General features: G+C 46.8%; 1 long non-coding RNA gene across 1 annotated transcript in view; it reads right to left on the minus strand.

The window, feature by feature from the left end:
* Positions 1-12,254, minus strand: part of LOC147690308 (uncharacterized) — a 90,165-nt gene that overhangs the window by 40,137 nt on the left and 37,774 nt on the right. The window lies entirely within an intron of this gene.

A 12,254-nucleotide genomic window follows, 5' to 3' on the forward strand; every position in this document is an offset into this window, starting at 1 on the left:
CAAAGGAGCTCTCTACCACTTGCCCAAGAGTGTGGAGATATCCACAGTGGAAATCCATTCCCACTGAACAGAGCTCTCCCCCACAGAGAACTCTGTACAAATGGGATGGGAAAAAGTTAGGAATCTGTATTTCCAATGGAATCCATATGGAAACAATGCACTAGGGGGGATATTCTCAAGAACGTATGATAACTGCCACAAAAGTAGCTTAATGCAACTCTTCACATCGCAGTCTATCACAGGAAATTAGCACGGTGGTAACGTGGTATTCACAAGCCGGCGGTACAATGCGATAGACCCACCACAACGCGTCAAATGAAAGCATTAAAATCAACGCGACACTGCAAAAATGCGAAACACCAACGTGAAAAAAGCAGCGATGACGCAAATCGCAATACAAAAATCAGCAAAAAACAGCCACAGGCCTGCAATCCCCACACGGGCATGCAGGAAAAAAATGCACTACAAAAGTTGGGAAAAAAACACATACAAAATCCAAACAACAGCGAGGCACAATGGAGTCAGCCGGAGCAAGTGCAGAGGACAACCAGAACCCCACAAGCACCCCGGAAGACCAGCCTGGGACCTCGGGTCAGGGAAGGGCAAGGACAAGAAGAGTAGGAAGAAAAGGTTCAGTCAGCAGGAAAACAGGAGCCTGATAACGGAGGTGATAGAACACCATCAACTACTGTTCACCTCCACCTTGTCACTGGCAACTAAAAATGGAACATGGCAGACCATCGTCGACAAGGTGAATGCAGTCGGAGTGCTGAAGAAGACAATGGAAGAGGTCAAGAAGTGCTGGAATGATGTCAAGCACGAAACCAAGCAGAAACTCGCAAACAACCAGAAGGCAGCAAGACAGACTGGAGGTGGGAGGCCAGCGCCACAGTAGGAGCAGGATGAGATGAAGGAAATGGTGTCCACAGTCATCAGTGGGGAGACGGTGGCATGAGTTGGGGGACCGGACACTGCTGAACATGACTGGACACAACAGCAATAGGGTGAGTAACGACCAGGTACTGGGGTGACCGGGGGAGAACGGCTCAATGGTACACATGCACAAGTAAGCATAGCACATCTGCGGACAAACCATGCCCCAGACCCCCAACTCCCACCAAAAGACCAATGCACCCAAGTATGCAACATCACAGCACTGTATAAGCACAGACGTCAGAGGCACACTGCATCTAAGGGATAAGGGACCTCCAAATCAAAGCTGCAGGGGCGACTCCCCCAAAATGTGGCACACACACATCACATGCACAGCACATCAACATTGACAACGATGTGGCACAATCCGGAACATGTCCACAACAGAACAGAGGACACAACTGGTGCCACTTGCGGGCAGAAACTGGCCAATCACATATGGCATTTGAGGGAAATGTGAGTTGACAATGTACAAGTACAAACACACATCTGTGATGTTGTCGAATTGTCCACTGTCTAGCATCAAATAGGCAGCTCCTCCAAAACAGTCACAATGGACACTGTCAAGCAGTCTGAATGTAAACATGTACAATTCATCAACATAGACGTGAACACAATGTTAAACTGCATCTCCCCTTCACATTGCAGAGGGAGAAACAACACCTCCTGCAGAGCCGTCCCAACCTCTCTTCTCTGATGACAAAGAGGACCACCACACCTTCGACTCAAATGAATGAATGAATGAATAGCGTTTTTATACCGCGCAAAACTTAGCCCCAAGGGGCATCAAGGCGCAATACGAACAGACATGGAAAGTCCAGACTCCAGATAACTAGACCAGACGCCAATGGGAGAGCAAGAATCTAATATGCTTGAGAAAAAAGCCAGGTTTTGAGAAGTTTTTTGAAGATTGTCAAGGAGGATTGACTGGTAAGCTCAAGGGGAAGGGAGTTCCACAGTTTGGGAGCCAAGGTGGAAAAGGCTCTACCTCCCCATCTAACCTTAGCAAACCTAGGGACTACCAGCCTATTCTTTGAAGATGAGCGAAGCGTTCTAGTGGGGGTGTAGGCACACAGAAGAGATCTAATGCTTTCAGATCCTGAGCCATGGATAGCACCATGGGCCAGACAGAGAATTTTGAAGGAGATCCTAGATGGAATTGGGAGCCAATGAAGGTCCCTTCTGGCCATTGTTGCATTGTTGCCCTCCAACAGCTCATGGAGAACCTCCGGAGCCCACTTCCAGGAGCAGGGCAGCCCAGCTGCTACCAGGAGAACCCACCCCTTGCACAGTACAGACAGCAGGCAGCACCCAGCACCACGGCTGCCTCCCAGGACCCCCACAATGCACACATGGCCTTCCAGGTCCATGTATGGGGGTGCCAGGAGAAGCTGGCTGAACAGGTGCAAGTGGGGTTACGCCAAACTAGACGCCATACGTGGGATTCTAAGTCCCATTAGGGACCACTCACAGTCCCTAACAGACACTGACAGTCTGCTCCATGCCCTCCAATGAACCATGGCTGACATTGCCAGAGTCCTGACTCAGAGACAAGAATGACTGTCCAGGCAGAGTGGCTCCAGCGAGCTCGCCCGAAAGTTGGGACTCATGTGGCTACTCATGGAGACCAGGGAGCGGACGCGGGCAGAAAAGGCAGCTGCCACTGCTACACACCAGCGAGAGGTAGATGGGCCCCTCAATGCCCTAAAGACCATCCTCATGGCATTGCTGCCACGAGGCATGGTGGTGATGCATGCTACTGCTTTCACTCCATCCACATCTCCGGCCCCTCATGTGTCAGTGCCACACAGTGCGGCACACATTCCACCTCCAGCCCCTGAGGTGTCACTGCCACCCAGTGCTGGAGACAGAACACAACCACCCATATGTGAGGCACTTGAAACAGCAGAGGACGGAGATGCGGATGAATCTGCACTTGTCAGAAGGAAGTGGTAGCACTCATCACTGCCATATGGCCTGTTCCGGCCTGGTTCTATCCTCTGCATCATCACCTTCCACTGTCTCCAATGCACTCTGCGACACTCACCTTGGACCTCGACATGGACTGGCATATTTTGTTTGCTCACAAATGACACTGCTATCAGACTGCGGACTGAACTCCTCCTCATTTGATGTACTTGTCATTCCCTGAAGGACTCTGACTGGCCCTCCATTGGCTATCAATGTAACTTGGGCTTGCATGGCCCTGTACTGTTCCAGCTATGACACTCCATTGAATGTGCATTAAACATTCATAGTCACAGCGATGTGTCATGTCTATGATCTTGCAAGTGTGGAGGTATGGATGAATGCAGGGTCAATGATTCCCCCATATGTCCATGTTGCTCATGCTGTGGGTCTTGGGTAACAGGCTGACACATTGCTGATTGCATTCTGGGTGGCGCCGACACTAGAACGGAGGCACACTCATTAGTCACTCCCTTGTCCAGCCCAGAACAGAAGCACGCCCAGAGCCCCGGGGTCATTGTTCACACCCTTGCACTGGACTGGCATACGCCAGGCAAGCCCACTCCTCTGACACTCACAGGGACGACGACAATGCTACATGTCCCAGGTCTTCCCTGTAGGGATCTGCTGCTCACAGGTCTAGTTGTCAGCATGCCACAGCCACTCCCTCACAGCTGGTCAACACCCACAGTGACCCTGCCAATAAAAAGGGCCTGGCGCACGTGCTGGTCGCCATTTTTACTCTCTAACTGGGTGTCTCCATGTGGGTATCATTTCTGCCTGAGGGCCTAGGGCCCGGGCACAGCACATTGCCCGGTGCCGGGGTGACATGATGGCGTCCACACCATGAGACTCAATCATAAAAGGTCCTTGGCTTGCTGTGCACAGACTTAGTGACACTGGATACATTGCGGCAGGCACAGGCGGTATACACCCGTTACAACGCATCTTTTACTCCGCACTACCATTACAACGCGACTTTTACTCCGCATACCATTACAACGCATTGCGCTGGGGGGCGCTCTAGGATAGGGAATAAGTATAATTTACTATCCAACACCTTCCCTAGGGTCCACGGGGACTGGAGTTAGAATAGTAAATTATACTTACCACTATCCAGCACCCCAAAGCGCTATGCGTTGTAATGGTATGCGTTGTAAAAGTCGCGTTGTAACGGTATGCGGAGTAAAAGTATGCGGAGTAACATGGTACATCCGGCACAGGCACACTGCCACGGTACGGTGTCTTTAGGTGCAGTGAGGTAGGGGCACCTAAAGTGCTGAGCGGGTGTGCAGCCTGCGATGATGCGCCGTCCAGGCAGTCTGGAATGGTAGCATTGGTGTGAGCCCTGCTGGACCGCAGTATAGGCCTGAGCCAGCAGGCAGTGCAGGCCTACCGACACATGGCGTCGCTTCGCAGTTAACACAGTTAGTGGCACCTCTAGTGCTGAGCGGGTGTGAAGCCTGCTATGTGGTTGGGTGCACTGATATGTTCTCTGCCATAGCGAAATCAAGACCCAGAATCAAGTGTGTGACCTGGTGGCCCGCAGTGCGGGGCTGCATGATGTCGAGGGCGCCATGGTCGTGGGCCCCGGGCTTGGGGCTGCCAGCGGCACGTTGTGGTGGGCCCTCTTGGAGACACGTCGGTGGCAGAAGGTGAGCAGAAGGTGAGCAGGGAAGCCTGCTTGGCCAGGGGTGGCCATTCACTGCTGGGCGGCGTTGGGGTGCAGCAGCCTGTGTGCGCAGGAGGGGGAAGCACGGCTGGTGTGTGCTACTGTATGGACTCTGCCATTCATGTCTCTGGCAACTGTTTTAGATGAGGAACCTGGGAGACTGCAGTGTGTACCGGCATGTGGTTGGAGACACACTGGTAGCTGCCGTGAGCAGTGAAGTCTGGGTCTGCAGTATCGGCACTCTCTCTCCCTCTTTTTCTGGCCACACCTGTATGTTAGGTGTTGTGATTGTGCGGCTTCTGGCGATTTGTTTGGTTCATGGTTTCGTGGTGTTGATGTGCATTCTCTTTATCCAAAGGGAGGGGAGGTGGGTGGTGGGGTCCTGGGGGTGGTGGCGGTTGGTGTTGTGCCCTATTGGGGCTCCGGGCTGCATGATCAGTTGCTCGGGGGCATCTGTCATTCTTTATGTTTGGCTATGGGCTGTGCTCCCTTGGCTGCTGCCGGTTGTTGTCCGACTTCACACCAGGTCAGAGCAGGTGCTAGTTTCCTGCTGCTAATGTGCCTTATCGCTGACCTGGCTGGTCGTTGAGAATGTTGTTGAGTGGTGTTGTCGCTGATTTTTGGTCAGGAACGCCTACTCTGCATCTCATTAGCGATAGTGGCCGGGGTCATCCGTGGCGATGTTTTTTGAGGATGCTATTGCCAGAAAACGGGTGACATGGGCTGTTAGCACCAGCTTGTGAATGGGGTGGTTAATTTGCGACTTGGCTGCGATAAAGTGCTGATAACTCGCCGATAGCTCCTTGAGAATATGTCCCAAGGTGTAGCTTTCCGTGCTGATTCCAATCGGAATTATTGAATTCCAAAAAGTTTTAAATCTGCAAGTGCATGCAGAAGTATTTCTTCTGACACAGATTTAATACTCTTTCGTGAATAGGACTCAATGTATATGCTTAGAAATAATGTTTTAGTGTCTTTCAGAAGGGTGCTAGCAGTGTTAAAAAAAGTAGCCTTTTTGAGACAGTTACCATGTGCCCTTGCACTTCTTTTAATTTTGTATCTACCTCATGTTCAAGTACTCCTTGTTTTCCGATATTTTCTCTAGCAATCATTTCTAAGGTCCTTTTATTGGGAATAGTGTTCGTGTAGGCTGAGTTTTAGATTATGTGAGCACATATTCATTTAAAGTATGACCATTGTACTACAGGTAAAACTCACGCTCTCCACTCATGAGGTTTTCTAAATTCTGAACGATCCTATATTATGTGAGCATAATATTTATGAAAATGTGTGTGTTTAACCTAGAACATAGTTTTGTTGCATTTCAAAGGGCCGTGCCCAAAGGGGCATAGTATGGGGATAGTGTGTGGTGAAATCTGCAGGCAGAAAGCATGTCCTTTGCATACTCCTGCTTCATAGTCTGTCACTTGTGATGTAGGAAGCCTGCACCTTCCTTCATTTACTGCTCAATTGTCTGGAAAATACCCAATTTTCAAATAAAAAGGAATTAAAATAAGTGTTATGTGGAGGATGTCATTAAAAAAAATCAACGTTATAATGTATACGTTTATGTGATACGAACATGATTTCGGTGAGAAAGCTCATAGGGCTAATATGGAAGGAGCTGAGTTAAAAGCAGTGCTTAATTTGAGCAGGTGTTTTCAGGTGCTCAGCACCTGCACTTCTTTCACAGGGCAGGGGCGACAATTTCTGACCCTGTAGGTGGTGGACTCAATATTAATTTTTCAATTCAAAATAAAAAGAATAACATACATTGCATGGTGACTGGCTGGTAAATGTTCATAGGCTGGCCAGCACACGCCTGTCCAGGCAGGTATGATTGTGATTCACCACGTTAGTAATGATGTCATCACGCTGATCACAAATCCAAGAAGTCATCGACAAACTATGGCTTGCATTCTATTCCCCTAGTCTGCTGCACCCAGCCAGTGCCTGAACCTAAACCTCCCATTGGATAATTGTCGCTGGGGGCTGGCTCATGACGGAGTTGAGCCAAGGAAGCTGCAAGGGCACATTTGGAACTTGGGAGTGAGGTCTCTTGAGGAAGAATATATGAAATTAAGTGTGAACTTTCCACTTGCTGTGTAGCCAGAGTAGCATATCCGGCAGCCCTGCATTGCTGCTATCCTCAATGTGCTCGATGTGGCTGTGGCCCAACACAACTTTTGTGCGCCATGGCGTCACCAGTAGAATCTGTGCGTGCACCCCAGCATGGTAATTGCTGAGTGTGAGTGAGTCCAGTAGGCACCACAGCCATACTTACCGGCATTGGCAGCATTACGGCTGGGGACAATGCCTGGGCTGTAGCTGGCAGGATCACAGCAAGCTGAGCAGTGGATGCCGATGCCGTCACCATCCCTGGACCTACTAATTACAGGCAGTACTAGCAGTGACCTGCTGTGCTCAAGCAGCCACCTATTCCGCAATAAACCCAGTCATACCACACTGATTATTATATGCAAAAAAGCATTTTCATTTGGTGTACATTTTGTTTTTGCACTCAGTGTAGGTAAGAAAGTAAAACACGTCATCTTCCACGTCTTTAGGAATGACAACAGGAAAACGCAGAGTTCAAAATAGCAGGGACATGTACAGGCTGACAACAGGGGTCACAGGCAGCAGCAGTGTTAGAGATGAGAGACAGCAAGAGTAAAGAGGAGAAGAAACAACAAGAGAAGAGAGAGATAAAATGGAGCAAAGTAGAAGAAAAGGAGAGCAAATCAGATACAAAGAGAAAGCAGCCATGTTGTGAAGAAGAAAGCATTAAGAAGAGAGAAGATAGAATGAAAGGATGTGGAGGAAACGACAGAGGAAAAAAAAGAGGCAAATGATAAAATAGAGAGACAGCTAATGACTGCTAGAGAGTGATAGTAAAGAGTCAAGATCGAGGGGAGAGAGAGCAGAGCATGGGTAAAAGTTAAGAAAAAAAGGGCAGGGCTAAAATAAATAGAGGGCAAATCAGAAATACACGGTGTGGCAAAAATGATAGAAAACAATTAGAGAGGTGAGAGGATAGACTCTTAGAGCAAAGACTTAGGGGACAGACAACAGATCAAGATTAGAAGATAGAGACTGCGGCAGTGAGAGTGTTGAAAGTGGGGCTCACCGGAGGAAGACGTGAGCGGTGGCCTCGTTGGCAAAATTTTCAGCACCTGCACTTCTTTTTTTACAAATTGAACCCTGGGATCACCGGGGGAAGACGTGAGCGGTGGCCTCCTTGGCAAAATTTTCAGCACCTGCACTTCTTTTTTATACAAATTAAGCACTGGTTAAAAGTCAACAGTTCTAACCCACCAGGTGCATTCGGCTTATCTCCTTTTTTTTATCTTCCCTAACATGATACCCAGAAAAACAATACTCATAAGAACACAAATCCTGACCCAGCAATTTCATCCCCTGACAAACACCAACAGCAGCACAGCTAATGTCTTTCTTACATATGTGCCTCTAAACACTTAAAACCAATGAATCCCTATCTCCGATTTAGGAATCAGCTGAACCACGTGATTTTATATGCTGTTACGTGTGGAAGGAGAAATGTGATGTATTGCTCTATTTAGCCACCCCTCAAGCCGGAATCTGGTGTCATTGCCCTCCTCACATCTGTATGCACTGCTGTGTCTAAACTAATGCTCCTCTGCAACATTCTGTCCATGTGTGAGTGAAGTAGCTCGTTCAACAATTCTACCTCATTTACAAACCTAATGCACAGCATCCAGGCACTCATTTTTAAGAAAGTAACACAGCGCGGTGCCGAAAGCCATTTGGCTGTGCCATGCTGCCATACTTTCAAAGCACAGGGATGTGTCATATTTACAACAATATAATGGATCCCTGTACTCTCTCCTGTGCTGGCACACAATTAGCTTCTATTCACCAAGGCAGGCACCCTTGCACTACCTGTGTTGCGGGATGGTTGTTTTTGTGCAGGAAGGGGCACCTTTCTTCACAAAAACAATCTTAAGAGTTGATTCACTTTTTCTATGTGTGCTGCCGAATGCAGCATGCATAGAAAAAGGAAAAAGAGTAGAAATAAAAGTATTTCTCCTTGTTGTGCCCCCTTACACCTCCCTTGGGGAGGCATAGAATTCTGATGCGTTCCCAGGTTTGCGAATCCTTGTAAATCTGGAAATGCGGCAGAATCCTTGAGTGTTGCGTGGGAAAACCCACAGCAACACCCATGGAACGCCTCTATTACACAAATGGCTGCATGAAAAGGGGTTGTATTTTCAAGGACATGAAAAGCCATGCAGGGTGGCTTTACATGTCTTTGTAAATATGGGGCACCAAATTGTGCTGCCGGTGCATCACAGAAAGTGACGCACCGGCAGGACAAGGGGGTTGTAAATATGCCCCCCCCCCCCAGTTTCCCTATATACATGTAACTGCAATTTTCAAACATGCTTTAAATGGCGACTGCAAACTCAGTAGAAAGTTGGAGGCCTACAGTGACCACTTGGGGACTTCTAAAACTATATAAATAGTACATATAGGGCAGTTACTTTCACAACAATACAAAAATTGCTTTCAGCCTCTCAAAGAGCACTATATAAATGGCCATGCAATATTGTGCAACAAAGTATGGAGTATTGCCTAATGTTTTATCACAACTACCTGTTGGCTCCAGGATAACTTTTTTATCCTACTTATGAAAGGCAGGGCTTTCAGTTATGTGTCCTTCTTATTGATTGTTCGAGGCACCTTCAAGTTAACAGTGACCACTGAAAAACCTGAGCTCCTTCCTTTTTAAAGATAATCACACCTTTAGTTTTAATTTACAAAATGATGCTAGTAAGGCTCCATAGTGGGTGTTATGAATGTATTGCTAAGCCCCGCACTAGTCACCCCCCCGGAACTGAGGACACACGTTCACACTACCAAACAAATATGCCACACGCACACCCACTTTGTCTTTCTTTCTTTTTCTTTCAAGGTTATAATCTAGTGGTTTATTATTTCTTTCACAGTTTTTCTAGTTGTTAAGATACTATGAATATCAACTTATCCGAATCTTACTCCTTTATATATCAACGCTCACCAATGACACTACCTGCAACGCTGGATCGCGCGCCCGCTTTCCAGCATAGACGGAGACGAACACACAGCTAGGCCATTACACCCCATTGACACGCGCCCACTAGGCCTGAGAAGCAAAAGTTTTATACCTATAAGGCTGTACACTCTCGAAAACTAATTATAGCACACACACCTCTTCTACTTGCACAGATCATGCAAGGGGGCCTATCACACAGCCCTGGCTCACAAAACACCCTTTCAATTTACCATGGAGTTACCTCTTTTGAGACACATGACTCATCCTGGCTATGATAGGGTCGTTGTGAATGCAAATTATTCTTTTTCTTTTTTCTTATTTCTTCTTATTGCTTTATGTGATATGACACAAGGGAGATGCTCCGTAGCAACTCATTGTTTTCTATCCCTTTTTTCCTGCATCACTTGAACGATTGCAAGATGCCATATTGTATCACCTCGCTTCAACTGCTGTTGTATATTGTAAGTGAATAACTAAAAATCAATAAAAGATATTCAAACAAAAAAAATGAATGTATTGCTAAGGTCAGTGTGAAATCTGTGCATCGCAATTTCATTCTTAACCAGAAAGAGTTAATATGCCTGCTGTGAGTAACAGCTGGTGCAGATTCTGATGTGGTGGATTTTTATGGAACAACATGGATATTGCAAACTAGGATTGAGAAGCACAGACAGAGCATTCTTGATCCTAGTGCTGGCATATGAGGGTCTGGATTGACATACAATAGCACTGCTGTGTGCAGACTCCAGAAATGTAATTTCAGGTGGTTCAACCGAGATGCTATGGCATAGCTGTGTGTTGGAAACAGGAAGTATGCATTCTGCAGATAAGGTCTGAGCTGCACTACTAGAGCTGTGAGTTACAGAACTTAAAATGGCAGGCGTCATCTGTGGTAGGATTAAGGTGCAAAGAAAACTGTGCTGAGTAACAGCTTGGAATCTTGAGGGTGCTTCTGGGAAGGATCAAGATATCCAGCTAATTGTGTGCAAGTCACAATGTTGGAATAACAAAGAGTGCTTCAGTCCATTGCTTGTGATGAACTGGACTTTTTCCCGCTAATGCAGCGATAATTTCATCGCCCTATTACCAAGCTGTCGCTAACACCAGTTAGCGACAGCTTGTAGGTGATAGCGGGCATTTAGGGACCCACTTTGCATGTCAGCGATAATTATCGCTAATAACATACAAAGTGGGCGTGCCAAGATGTTAGCGACTGAAAACAGTCGCTAACATCGCTATCTCGATTACCAACTTTTGGAAATATTTGCGCTAAGCGCGAATATCTCCAAAAGCTAACACCTGCCCTGAGCAGTTCTTAGCCATGTTATCCAATGGTATGTGGATAACATGGCTAAGAGCATTAGCTCGGTAATGCATGAATATCGCTGACTTTTCAGCGAAATTCATGCATTTCGGCCGATTTTTATCGCTTAGGAGATAAACCTTGATAATAGCAAGGCTCCTAAGCGATAAAAATCGGTGAAGCGCGGCAATAAAATTATTGCCGCTAACCAAGCATAGCGATAATTATCGCTTATGCTTATGCTTGGTAATATGCCCCTTTGTCCCATCAGACATTGACAAAGGTGGCCATGATTCTTGTTATGCCACCAAAACTCATGTACTGCTTGCTTCCTTAACCCTGGATCAGTGCTTGATGTCCAGTTCAGGGCCCGCACCACAGGGACTTCTGTTTCACCCTGTTAGATTCTGAAAAGACCCAAAACCTCCTTGCACATGCTTATCTGAGGCATTGTGATTCTGATATTAAAATGTATATATACCTAGGGCATTGTAAAGAGGAGTGAAATATGTGCTTTCACTGAAGCATTGTGGAAACTGATAAGCTGGCCCATTGAGCCAACCAATAAACCAAGCTCTGGTTAGCTGATCAACACTGCTGGCTGGTAAACATAGCATTCATCATACAAGGGGCAGCAGCAAGTAATATTTCAGAAACACTGTGAAGTTGTTTGAATATTTACACATTACTCCTGTGAATGAACGATGCATAGAGAGAGGTCTGCTTTGTGAGGTTTGAGGCACTGGTTGCAATTATTTCTAGTCAACTGACAAAAGGAAGCCTATGGAATGAAGTATATTCTAAGGTAAGCGGAAGGCAAGACAGTCCTGCTCAATAGCCTAGTATCAGCGGAGGCTCCAGCACATTTACTTGCATCACAGCTGCCCATCCTGTGTCTGCTTTGTGAGATGAGGACAGTTTGCACTGCTGCTGCCTTTGATGTGTCTGTTCTGGGATCATGAAGGAAGCCTACGGTTATACAGCCCATACTGTTACTCATGGGTGCCTGAGGGAAGCTTCCAGCTGTATTTGTGCACAGACATATGGGGCTATGTATGGCCATAAGGCTGTCATTGGGCATAAGCTGACTGCATATGATGTCTGCCCCTGGGAATGTGATTTCTTCATCTCTAACATATCATGGTGGCAGTCTTAATTAGTTTAGGCTTGGTGATTTTTGTTATGTGATTAATATTACATTTGATTTTTAATTGGGCATTGATTTTGGTTTAAATTAATTGATGTCATGCTGTGTCCACAGAGTCAAAGGTCACAAACAGCACTTTCTGTAATGCACCATGCCT

Source organism: Lissotriton vulgaris, chromosome 9, assembly GCF_964263255.1.
Source record: "Lissotriton vulgaris chromosome 9, aLisVul1.2, whole genome shotgun sequence".
Classification (NCBI taxonomy): Eukaryota; Metazoa; Chordata; class Amphibia; order Caudata; family Salamandridae; genus Lissotriton; species Lissotriton vulgaris.